The sequence below is a fragment of the Astyanax mexicanus genome, chromosome 20, assembly GCF_023375975.1.
Source record: "Astyanax mexicanus isolate ESR-SI-001 chromosome 20, AstMex3_surface, whole genome shotgun sequence".
NCBI lineage: Eukaryota > Metazoa > Chordata > Actinopteri > Characiformes > Acestrorhamphidae > Astyanax > Astyanax mexicanus.
Genome location: NC_064427.1, coordinates 12957141 through 12969442, shown reverse-complemented (window position 1 = coordinate 12969442; position 12302 = coordinate 12957141).

Here is a 12302-nt window from a genome sequence, read left to right as displayed (position 1 = left end):
AGTCCTGTCCAGTCACCTGTCGTGTCTCACGTCCAGTCATCGTCCCCTGTCCAGTTTCCTGTCCAGTCTCCTGTCTTGCCCAATGTCCAGCCTCCAGTCACGTCCCCTGTTCCGTCTCCTTTCTTTGTCAAGTCTTCTGTCCCATCTCCTGTTTTGTCTCAAGTCAAGTCCCCGTTCTCGTCTCTTGTGTTTCCCGGCCTCTCCCCGCCGCCGGCCCCCGGGGTTCGTTTTTACGCGCCTCGGGAGCTGCGCGTTTAGGGAGGGGCTTCTGTTACGCCCTCGCTATGTTCCCCGTTTCCTAGTGTGTTTCTCTTGTACTTTTCCATTACGTGTGTGTAATTTGTAGCTCCGCCCCTTCCCCAGGTGTTTCTAATTATAGTGTGTTTTATGTTACTATAAATAGCCCTCCTCTGCCACCTTGTCTTCTGTCGGTCTTTGCACCTTCCTCTGTCGTTTGTCTCGCCACGTTTACTATTGTTTACTACGTCACGTTATTGCTCTTTCTATGTTCTTGTATTTACACGCTCTTGTTTATTTCTAGTCACGGTTATTTCCTGTTTGTTTCTTTGTTTATTTTGTATATATATATTCGTTTTTATCCCTGTATATATCCCTAACCTTGGTTTGTACTTATCTGTTTAGTTTAGCTCTGTGTTGGTTTTCCCTGTTTGTTTATGTATATATATATTTATTCGTTATTCCCCTGTTTGTTTATCTGTTTATTTGTTATTTATTAAAGTATTGTTCTTACCCGCTTATAAATCCGCCTCCCGTCTCATCCCCGCGTCACAACCCCAAGGTTTCTCACAGTTTTACCAGGTATAATTAAGTGACCGTCTATGTCTAGAGTACATTTTCAACATTTATGTTTTTATCAGTATTAGGACCTAATAGAAGGACCTCAGTCTTATCAGAATTAAGTAAGAGAAAGTTGTGTCTCATCCAATTTTTAATGTCTTTAATGCAGTCTGTTATTTGATTTAGACACAGGTCCTCATTGGGTTTGGCAGATATGTAAAGTTGCGTGTCATCAGCATAGCAGTGAAAGTTAATACCATGCCTACGGATGATTTTACCCAGCGGTAACATGTAAAGAGTATTGATCCCTGAGGGACACCATATTTTACTCTAGACTGATAAGAGCACACTGGAATTGATATCTCAGATAAGATCTGAACCAGCTGAGGGCAGATCCTTTATTTCCTATATTTTCTAACCTATCAAGCAGAATAGAATGATCTATGGTGTTGAAGGCAGCACTAAGATCTAGTAGTACAAGGATAGCAGTACTACTACCTTTATCAAGAGCTGAAAGTAAGTCATTAGTTACTATAAGTAGAGCTGTTTCAGTGCTATGGTTTTGTCTAAATCCAGATTGAAAAACCTCATGAATACTTTTGCTTTGTAGATACAGGCACAGCTGCTTAAACACAATTTTATCTAAGATTTTGGCTATAAAGGGAAGATTAGAAATTGGTCTATAACTAACAAGCTTACGGGGGTCCAGATTTGGCTTTTTGATAATGGGCTTAACGACCGCCAATTTAAGAGAGTTGGTTATTTTTTGTCTAACGTTGTTTGTTAACATCAAAGAACTTCATGAAATCATTACAAAAAATGTCGGCAGGGATAACGGAGCTAGTTTGTTTTTGACTGCCAGTGAGTTTAGCCACAGTAGTGAAAAGGAATCTAGGGATTGTCTCTGTTCTTCTCAATAAGCGCTGAGTTTTTTGTATTCTGTCAGACTATGCTGCCATGCGAGCCGGGAAAATTCCAGTTATGTTTGTCGCCATTTACGTTCAAAGTTACGAGCGGTTCATGTTCATGGGACGGAAGGGAGATAGGTAAGTCGGGCAGGTTATTTATAAACGCATAAGCAAATGACGTTGTTATTTTAGGCTTGCTGATATAGCGTGGTGGGAGGAGGATATTTTGATTAAGAACTATTTCAAACATAATTAAATAGTGAGTTTTGAGTTATACCCATCATTTAAAGCGATATAAAACATAATTAAATAGTGATCAGATATTGAGTAATGTTGCGAAAGAGTACCTGTATTTTCAGCCTCGATACCCAGTGTCAAAACTAAGTCTAATGTATGACTACATCGGTGAGTGGGGCCAATAACATTTTTGTTTGAAGCCTAGTGTAACAGAGTTAAAAAGAACTGCATAAAATTATATGAATTCTCACAAAATTATTATTATATTAACCTTAACTTTAGTAAAAAAAAGTTATTTTTTTTTACTCCTGTTGGAGGTTGGTTAATGTATTTTAACAGTGAAAAGGTAGTTATTTTTCCCTGCACCAGCAAGGCAACTGCATGTTTTTTTTTTGTTGATTGTCCCTCTGCGCCCCCCGTAGCTCCAGAGGAGCTTGCAAGCAGCGCAGGAGGTAAGCGGAGCTGACAAGCTCCGTAAAATAATGCTGTTTTAGGCAGATATAGATATTTTTGAGACAAATTACTGGCAAAATTAGGTTTTATATCAGTTCTGGTCACACTTCTATACATTTTTATTGAGTATTGAAGCATATTTTGCCTTATAATTACTTATTTCTGCCCCAGTTGGGTTTTCAGTTCTGAGTTACTGCCGTTTTGGCGCTAAAGCACTACATGTGCCTGAAAATGTATGCTCATGTGCTGTATTTTCCTTTGTTACATATTTTATAGATATACATGCAGTTGCAGTCACTAAATAATCGGCTGGGATTATTTGTTTGTGTATATGTGCAGGTATGTTGTGGTTCTGTTCATTTAATTAGTGTACATGTTCTCTCCTGTTATATATATAATATAATTTTTTATATATATATTTTATATATACCGTATTTTTCGGACTATAAGGCGCACCGTATTATAAGACGCACTATCAAAGAACGCCTATTTTCTGCTATTTTTCCATACATAGGGCGCATCGCATTATAAGGCGCGTTAAGTGACACTAGAAAGGGTGCCTATATCAAAGTGAACAGGGGTGGCGCCATGTTTCCCTTCCCCCACCGGGGGTGGTCGCTTGCCGGTGGAGCGTCTCAGTATACAAATCTAGCTCTTTCAAAGTCAAACGAGTGCTGGATATTAATCTACACAGATTCCTCTCCTGAAAACTGTTTATTTGGGTGAGTAACGTGCTTCAGTTTATTTACAGTAAGCTTAGATTTCCAGATGTCCACTAAGGCTTGCTGCACCAGCGTTAGCATAGCTATCCGCTAGCACGCTAGCTAGTCACCTAAACTAGTAAAGTTAACCCAAACTTAAACGACAGCGTTACACTGAGTAATCCTGCGTGTTCTGGTAAGACAGTGAGATATTAGCTAGCGATTCGTCCCCCGTAGCTTGTTTTAACACGGTAAACAAGCAGATTACAGGCTGATAAAACTCACCTCTGAGAGAGTTAGCGCTTAGCATCTAGCTAATGCTAGCCAGGCAAAGCAGCACAGACTTACAGGCCGATAACTCACCTCTGAACGGTGAACGCTTAGCGATTAGCATCTAACTCTAATAATACTGCTCCAGCAGTATTAAAAGTGCTAAATTTAGAAAATACTGATCTCTGAACAGTGAAAAAGCTAGCTAGCTAAGCGGTTAGCATCTAGCTAATGCTATTGCTGCTCCAGCCTCGGAGCGGCACGGCTCTGCACGGAGTGTGTGTTTACTGCTCCTTACACCTGACGGGTAAAATTTAGATAATACTGATCTCTGAACAGTGAATAAGCTAGCTAATGCTATTTGCTGCTCCAGCCTCGGAGCTGCACGGCTCTGGACTCTGTATAGCACTGAAACTCTGTATAACGCTGCACGGAGTGTGTGTTTACTGCTCCTTACAACCGGACGAGTAAAATTTAGATAATACTGATCTCAGTGAATAAGCTAGCTAGCTTAGCGGTTAGCATCTAGCTAATGCTATTGCTGCTCAGCCTCGGAGCTGCACGGCTCTGGACTCTGTATAGCACTGAAACTCTCTATAACGCTGCACGGAGTGTGTGTTTACTGCTCCTTACAACCTGACGAGTAAAATCCATACAAAAGGCGCACCGTATTATAAGACGCACTGTCAATTTTTGTGAAAATTAAAAGTTTTTAAGTGCGCCTTATAGTCCGAAAAATACGGTATATAAAAAAAACCTCTTTCTCTCTCTATATATAAAAAAAACCTTTCTCTCTCAAAAAAAAGAAAGAAAGAAGAAGTAAACGAGAGATTTAAAAAAGTATATACTTTGTCTGACTGTAGTACTAAAAGGAAAAAAAAACTATACGATCACATGTAACAGATTAAGCTGCTTATTTTATTTTATTTTCTTATTTTATTTTATTTTCTTATTTTTTTGTGCAGCTATATGTGTATTCAGTTCTTTTTATACTGTTTGTGCATGTAAAGCGCTGGAGAGGAGCTTGCAAGCAGCGCAGGAGATATACATGCAGTTGCAGTCACTAAATAATCGGCTGGGATTATTTGTTTGTGTATATGTGCAGATGTGCAGAGTAATAAAGACCAGAGGAGAGAAAGAGACAGCCTGCCTCCCCGCAGCTTTCTAACATCACACCAAAGGGTCTAACAAGTGTAATAGGGCAGCAGAGGAGCCGCCACACTAGAGCATCTAAGACTGATTTAAACGCAATTTTTAGTGGATCCTGATCCTTTTGTGAATATTAAAGTCTCCAACAATAACAACCTTATCAGAAAGAAGAGTTACTGCTGCTAGAAAGTCAGCAAATTCACTGATTAAATTTGAGTATGGTCCAGGAGGACGATACAGTGTTATTAGCAGAAATGAATGCTGCGTTTTGAAAGCAGGAGAACTTCAAACGACTTAGCATTAAATCCTGAGTTTTGAGTTATACCAATCATTGAATCATAAATTGTGGCTATACCACCACGACCAGAGCTGCGTGGGTAACTGAAATAGCTAAAACCTGGGGGGTAGACTCATTTAAAGCGATACATTCATCGGGTTAACCCAGGTTTCACACAGACATATTGCAGTAAGGTGATTATCAGTAATAATATTATTAACAATAACTGATTTAGGTTCTAGTAATCTTATATTTAATAGCCCTAGTTTAATACGGATTATAAGATTATTAAAACAGATTTTCTGACCTTTTCGTTTTCGAGCTACACGGGGGACAGACACAGTCTCAATCCTTAACGGTATAGCTGCACTTGTATCTGAAAAAGGCACATAATTATAACTCGCGGCCTTATGAACAGGAAAGTGGCAAGATAAATCATTAGAACTATGTATATTACTAAACTGCCCATTGCTTAGACCACTAACCTGGCCAGTGAAGGAGGCGACGGAGACGAGCTGAGGACCTCATACCGGTTTGCGAACGCAAAATCCGGCTGAGAAGGTGAAGGGTGAAACCCGCTTTCCTCGGCCGCACTGGCGCTTCCAGGCCCCTCCCGGAGTGGGGTTGAAGATGACGACTGCCGGGGTCTGCCGCGCTGGCAGCTCCGTGGTGGAGACGGCCGCGAATGAGGCATCGTGGGACTCCTCCAGCCTCGTCTTCTGCCGGTGGAGCTCCGACCGCCTCTCGAGCAGGCACTTGATCCGGCGATCCAGTCAGGTGAGCTCCTCGCTGAGCGTCACGGTCGCCATTACCTCAAAGTAAGCACAAAAAACAGCAGCAGAAATGGAGTAATAACACTAAAACGCAATAACACTGGTTTAACTAGGTGGCACATCTGTTTCCCTCCAGGTTTTCCTAAAAGTAGAACACTAACTCTTCATATAATGGGTATTTGTTCTGGCCCAATATAAAAAAAGTTCTTCAAAAATCACACTGGAATCACGGCTTATTAATTTTTTTTTGTGCAAAATGGCTCGTATGGCGTTGCCAATTATTTTTTTAAGTATAAGTTAACTAAGTATAAAATCAGCTTGGGCAAGGCTAATTCCAGGTTTTCCTTAAAGTAGGAGACTAGGTGGCAGCAGACATGCACACCATTTATATTTTGGATACAGTGCCAATTCTAGTGAATATTACATTTTATATATTTAAAAAATCATTAGAATTTAAACCGAATTACACAGAACAATAAAAACAAGTGTGTATGATACAGTTAGGTGGCAACAAACACACACATGCTTTATATTTATGATACAGTGCCAATTCTACATATTATTAAATTATATATATTTTAAAATTCAATAGCTTTTAAACTCAATTACACAGAATAATAAAAATAAGTGTGTATGATACAGCTAGGTGGCAGCAAACACGCTCACTCTTTATATTTATGATACAGTGCCAATTCTACTAATTATTAAATTTTATACATTTTAAAATTCAATAGCTTTCAAACCGAATTACACAGAACAATAAAAATAAATGTGTATGATACAGCTAGGTGGCAACAAACACACACACACTCTTTAAAATTTGGATACATTGCCAATTCTACTAATTATTAAATTTTATATATTTGAAAATTCAATAGCGTTTACACCAAATCACACAGAACAATAAAAACTAGTGTGTATGATACAGCTAGGTGGCAATAAACACACACACTCTTTAAAATTTGGATACACTGCCAATTCTACTAATTATTAAATTATATACATTTTAAAATTCAATAGCTTTTAAACTCAATTACACAGAATAAAAAAATATTGGATACAGTGAGCCATAGTATAAACAACATAGTATAAACCATAGTTTTAGCCATAATATAAATAACGCTAAAAATAGCTGTGTATGACACAAGTCGGTGTAAAATAAAGGGTGTTATGCAAATTTGGTTATGTAAAACCAAAACATCACGGCTCTGGACTCTGTATAGCACTGAAACTCTGTATAACGCTGCACGGAGTGTGTGTTTACTGCTCCTTACAACCGGACGAGTAAAATTTAGATAATACTGATCTCAGTGAATAAGCTAGCTAGCTTAGCGGTTAGCATCTAGCTAATGCTATTGCTGCTCAGCCTCGGAGCTGCACGGCTCTGGACTCTGTATAGCACTGAAACTCTCTATAACGCTGCACGGAGTGTGTGTTTACTGCTCCTTACAACCTGACGAGTAAAATCCATACAAAAGGCGCACCGTATTATAAGACGCACTGTCAATTTTTGTGAAAATTAAAAGTTTTTAAGTGCGCCTTATAGTCCGAAAAATACGGTATATAAAAAAAACCTCTTTCTCTCTCTATATATAAAAAAAACCTTTCTCTCTCAAAAAAAAGAAAGAAAGAAGAAGTAAACGAGAGATTTAAAAAAGTATATACTTTGTCTGACTGTAGTACTAAAAGGAAAAAAAAAACTATACGATCACATGTAACAGATTAAGCTGCTTATTTTATTTTATTTTCTTATTTTATTTTATTTTCTTATTTTTTTGTGCAGCTATATGTGTATTCAGTTCTTTTTATACTGTTTGTGTATGTAAAGCGCTGGAGAGGAGCTTGCAAGCAGCGCAGGAGATATACATGCAGTTGCAGTCACTAAATAATCGGCTGGGATTATTTGTTTGTGTATATGTGCAGATGTGCAGAGTAATAAAGACCAGAGGAGAGAAAGAGACAGCCTGCCTCCCCGCAGCTTTCTAACATCACACCAAAGGGTCTAACAAGTGTAATAGGGCAGCAGAGGAGCCGCCACACTAGAGCATCTAAGACTGATTTAAACGCAATTTTTAGTGGATCCTGATCCTTTTGTGAATATTAAAGTCTCCAACAATAACAACCTTATCAGAAAGAAGAGTTACTGCTGCTAGAAAGTCAGCAAATTCACTGATTAAATTTGAGTATGGTCCAGGAGGACGATACATTGTTATTAGCAGAAATGAATGCTGCGTTTTGAAAGCAGGAGAACTTCAAACGACTTAGCATTAAATCCTGAGTTTTGAGTTATACCAATCATTGAATCATAAATTGTGGCTATACCACCACGACCAGAGCTGCGTGGGTAACTGAAATAGCTAAAACCTGGGGGGTAGACTCATTTAAAGCGATACATTCATCGGGTTAACCCAGGTTTCACACAGACATATTGCAGTAAGGTGATTATCAGTAATAATATTATTAACAATAACTGATTTAGGTTCTAGTAATCTTATATTTAATAGCCCTAGTTTAATACGGATTATAAGATTATTAAAACAGATTTTCTGACCTTTTCGTTTTCGAGCTACACGGGGGACAGACACAGTCTCAATCCTTAACGGTATAGCTGCACTTGTATCTGAAAAAGGCACATAATTATAACTCGCGGCCTTATGAACAGGAAAGTGGCAAGATAAATCATTAGAACTATGTATATTACTAAACTGCCCATTGCTTAGACCACTAACCTGGCCAGTGAAGGAGGCGACGGAGACGAGCTGAGGACCTCATACCGGTTTGCGAACGCAAAATCCGGCTGAGAAGGTGAAGGGTGAAACCCGCTTTCCTCGGCCGCACTGGCGCTTCCAGGCCCCTCCCGGAGTGGGGTTGAAGATGACGACTGCCGGGGTCTGCCGCGCTGGCAGCTCCGTGGTGGAGACGGCCGCGAATGAGGCATCGTGGGACTCCTCCAGCCTCGTCTTCTGCCGGTGGAGCTCCGACCGCCTCTCGAGCAGGCACTTGATCCGGCGATCCAGTCAGGTGAGCTCCTCGCTGAGCGTCACGGTCGCCATTACCTCAAAGTAAGCACAAAAAACAGCAGCAGAAATGGAGTAATAACACTAAAACGCAATAACACTGGTTTAACTAGGTGGCACATCTGTTTCCCTCCAGGTTTTCCTAAAAGTAGAACACTAACTCTTCATATAATGGGTATTTGTTCTGGCCCAATATAAAAAAAGTTCTTCAAAAATCACACTGGAATCACGGCTTATTAATTTTTTTTTGTGCAAAATGGCTCGTATGGCGTTGCCAATTATTTTTTAAGTATAAGTTAACTAAGTATAAAATCAGCTTGGGCAAGGCTAATTCCAGGTTTTCCTTAAAGTAGGAGACTAGACCACGGTAAAGTTAGTTTCATTTTTGATATTCGACTTTTCGGCTCTAATAACTTCTGAACGGAGGATGGTAGCCAGCAGATACTTACATAATCAGGACAGTACGACCACAGAGAGTGACGCACACCCTTCCTTTTACTGTTTGGGTGAAATTTGCGCCCTTTTAGCGTTAATACCGAAAAACTAAGCGCACTTTTCCTGTCAGAATAAAATGCATGTACTTCTAGACCACCTCTACATCTGTACACACTCATTTATTTACCTCCAAATCACTTCAGTGCATAAAAATGCCTATTAATGTTCCCACATAAGAATAGATGGCTTTAAGAAAAAAAAACACCAATAGCTCCATATCCTTAGGGTTCATACACATCAGAATAACGGGGATGTATACTTTGAGTCATGAGGAAAATTGCACACCCATTAATATTATGCAAAATGCTCAATTTTTTATTATATTTTATATATTCACAAATTCAATAGCATTTCAGCAACTGTGTATGTCACAGCTAGGTGGCAGCAGACATGCACACCATTTATATTTTGGATACAGTGCCAATTCTAGTGAATATTACATTTTATATATTTAAAAAATCATTAGAATTTAAACCGAATTACACAGAACAATAAAAACAAGTGTGTATGATACAGTTAGGTGGCAACAAACACACACATGCTTTATATTTATGATACAGTGCCAATTCTACATATTATTAAATTATATATATTTTAAAATTCAATAGCTTTTAAACTCAATTACACAGAATAATAAAAATAAGTGTGTATGATACAGCTAGGTGGCAGCAAACACGCTCACTCTTTATATTTATGATACAGTGCCAATTCTACTAATTATTAAATTTTATACATTTTAAAATTCAATAGCTTTCAAACCGAATTACACAGAACAATAAAAATAAATGTGTTTGATACAGCTAGGTGGCAACAAACACACACACACTCTTTAAAATTTGGATACATTGCCAATTCTACTAATTATTAAATTTTATATATTTGAAAATTCAATAGCGTTTACACCAAATCACACAGAACAATAAAAACTAGTGTGTATGATACAGCTAGGTGGCAATAAACACACACACTCTTTAAAATTTGGATACACTGCCAATTCTACTAATTATTAAATTATATACATTTTAAAATTCAATAGCTTTTAAACTCAATTACACAGAATAAAAAAATATTGGATACAGTGAGCCATAGTATAAACAACATAGTATAAACCATAGTTTTAGCCATAATATAAATAACGCTAAAAATAGCTGTGTATGACACAAGTCAGTGTAAAATAAAGGGTGTTATGCAAATTTGGTTATGTAAAACCAAAACATCAAAAGAAAACTTTTTACTCTCTGTGGTCATTTTGTTGTCATTTGCTAGCTACCATCATCCATTCAAAAGTTCTTACGGTGACTTTGAGTCATGGGCAGAACTGCACACCCTTTAATTTTGGAAATTGACCAATAGCTTATAATGTCCTCGGCAATATTTATTCTAACAGAGAGCATACAGTACATTTAACTGTACATTAATAAAAAAAAGTTTAAATGTAGTTGTGTTTGTAACAGTTTTATGTAATTATGTAATATTATGTATTATATGTTTGTATAATGTATAACATTCAGTTAGTTACATGGTATACCTTAATCATTACATTACCTTGTTATTAAATAATCCACCTATTTATTTTTGTCTCAAATATCAAATTAATAATACATGTATTATGACCACAGAGAGTAAAAAGTTTTCTTTTGATGTTTTGGTTTTACATAACCAAATTTGCATAACACCCTTAATTTTACACCGACTTGTGTCATACACAGCTATTTTTAGCGTTATTTATATTATGGCTAAAACTATGGTTTATACTATGTTGTTTATACTATGGCTCACTGTATCCAATATTTTTTTATTCTGTGTAATTGAGTTTAAAAGCTATTGAATTTTAAAATGTATATAATTTAATAATTAGTAGAACTGGCAGTGTATCCAAATTTTAAAGAGTGTGTGTGTTTATTGCCACCTAGCTGTATCATACACACTAGTTTTTTTGTTCTGTGTGATTTGGTGTAAAAGCTATTGAATTTTCAAATATATAAAATTTAATAATTAGTAGAATTGGCAATGTATCCAAATTTTAAAGAGTGTGTGTGTTTGTTGCCACCTAGCTGTATCATACACATTTATTTTTATTGTTCTGTGTAATTCGGTTTGAAAGCTATTGAATTTTAAAATGTATAAAATTTAATAAAAAGTAGAATTGGCAGTGTATCATAAATATAAATGGTGTGTGTGTCTGCTGCCACCTAGCTGTATCATACACACTTGTTTTTATTATTCTGTGTGATTCGGTTTGAAAGCTACTACATTTTAAAATATATAAAATTTAATAATTCGTAGAATTGGCAGTGTATCATAAATATAAAGTGTGTGTGTGTTTGTTGCCACCTAGCTGTATCATACACACTTGTTTTTATTATTCTGTGTGATTCGGTTTGAAAGCTATTACATTTTAAAATGTATATAATTTAATAATTAGTAGAATTGGCAATGTATCCAAATTTCAAAGAGTGTGTGTGTTTCCTGACACCTAGCTGTATCATACACACTTATTTTTAGTGTTCTGTGTAATTCGGTTTAAATTCTATTGATTTTTTAAATACACTGCTCAAAAAAATAAAGGGAACACTCAAATAACACATCCTAGATCTGAATGAATGAAATATTCTCATTGAATACTTTGTTCTGTACAAAGTTGAATGTGCTGACAACAAAATCACACAAAAATCATTTAATGGAAATCAAATGTATTAACCAATGGAGGCCTGGATTTGGAGCCACACACAAAATTAAAGTGAAAAAACACACTACAGGCTGATCCAACTTTAATGTAATGTCCTTAAAACAAGTCAAAATGAGGCTCAGTATTGTGTGTGGCCTCCACGTGCCTGTATGACCTCCCTACAACGCCTGGGCATGCTCCTGATGAGGTGGCGGATGGTCTCCTGAGGGATCTCCTCCCAGACCTGGACTAAAGCATCCGCCAACTCCTGGACAGTCTGTGGTGCAACGTGACGTTGGTGGATGGAGCGAGACATGATGTCCCAGATGTGCTCAATCGGATTCAGGTCTGGGGAACGGGCGGGCCAGTCCATAGCTTCAATGCCTTCATCTTGCAGGAACTGCTGACACACTCCAGCCACATGAGGTCTAGCATTGTCCTGCATTAGGAGGAACCCAGGGCCAACCGCACCAGCATATGGTCTCACAAGGGGTCTGAGGATCTCATCTCGGTACCTAATGGCAGTCAGGCTACCTCTGGTGAGCACATGGAGGGC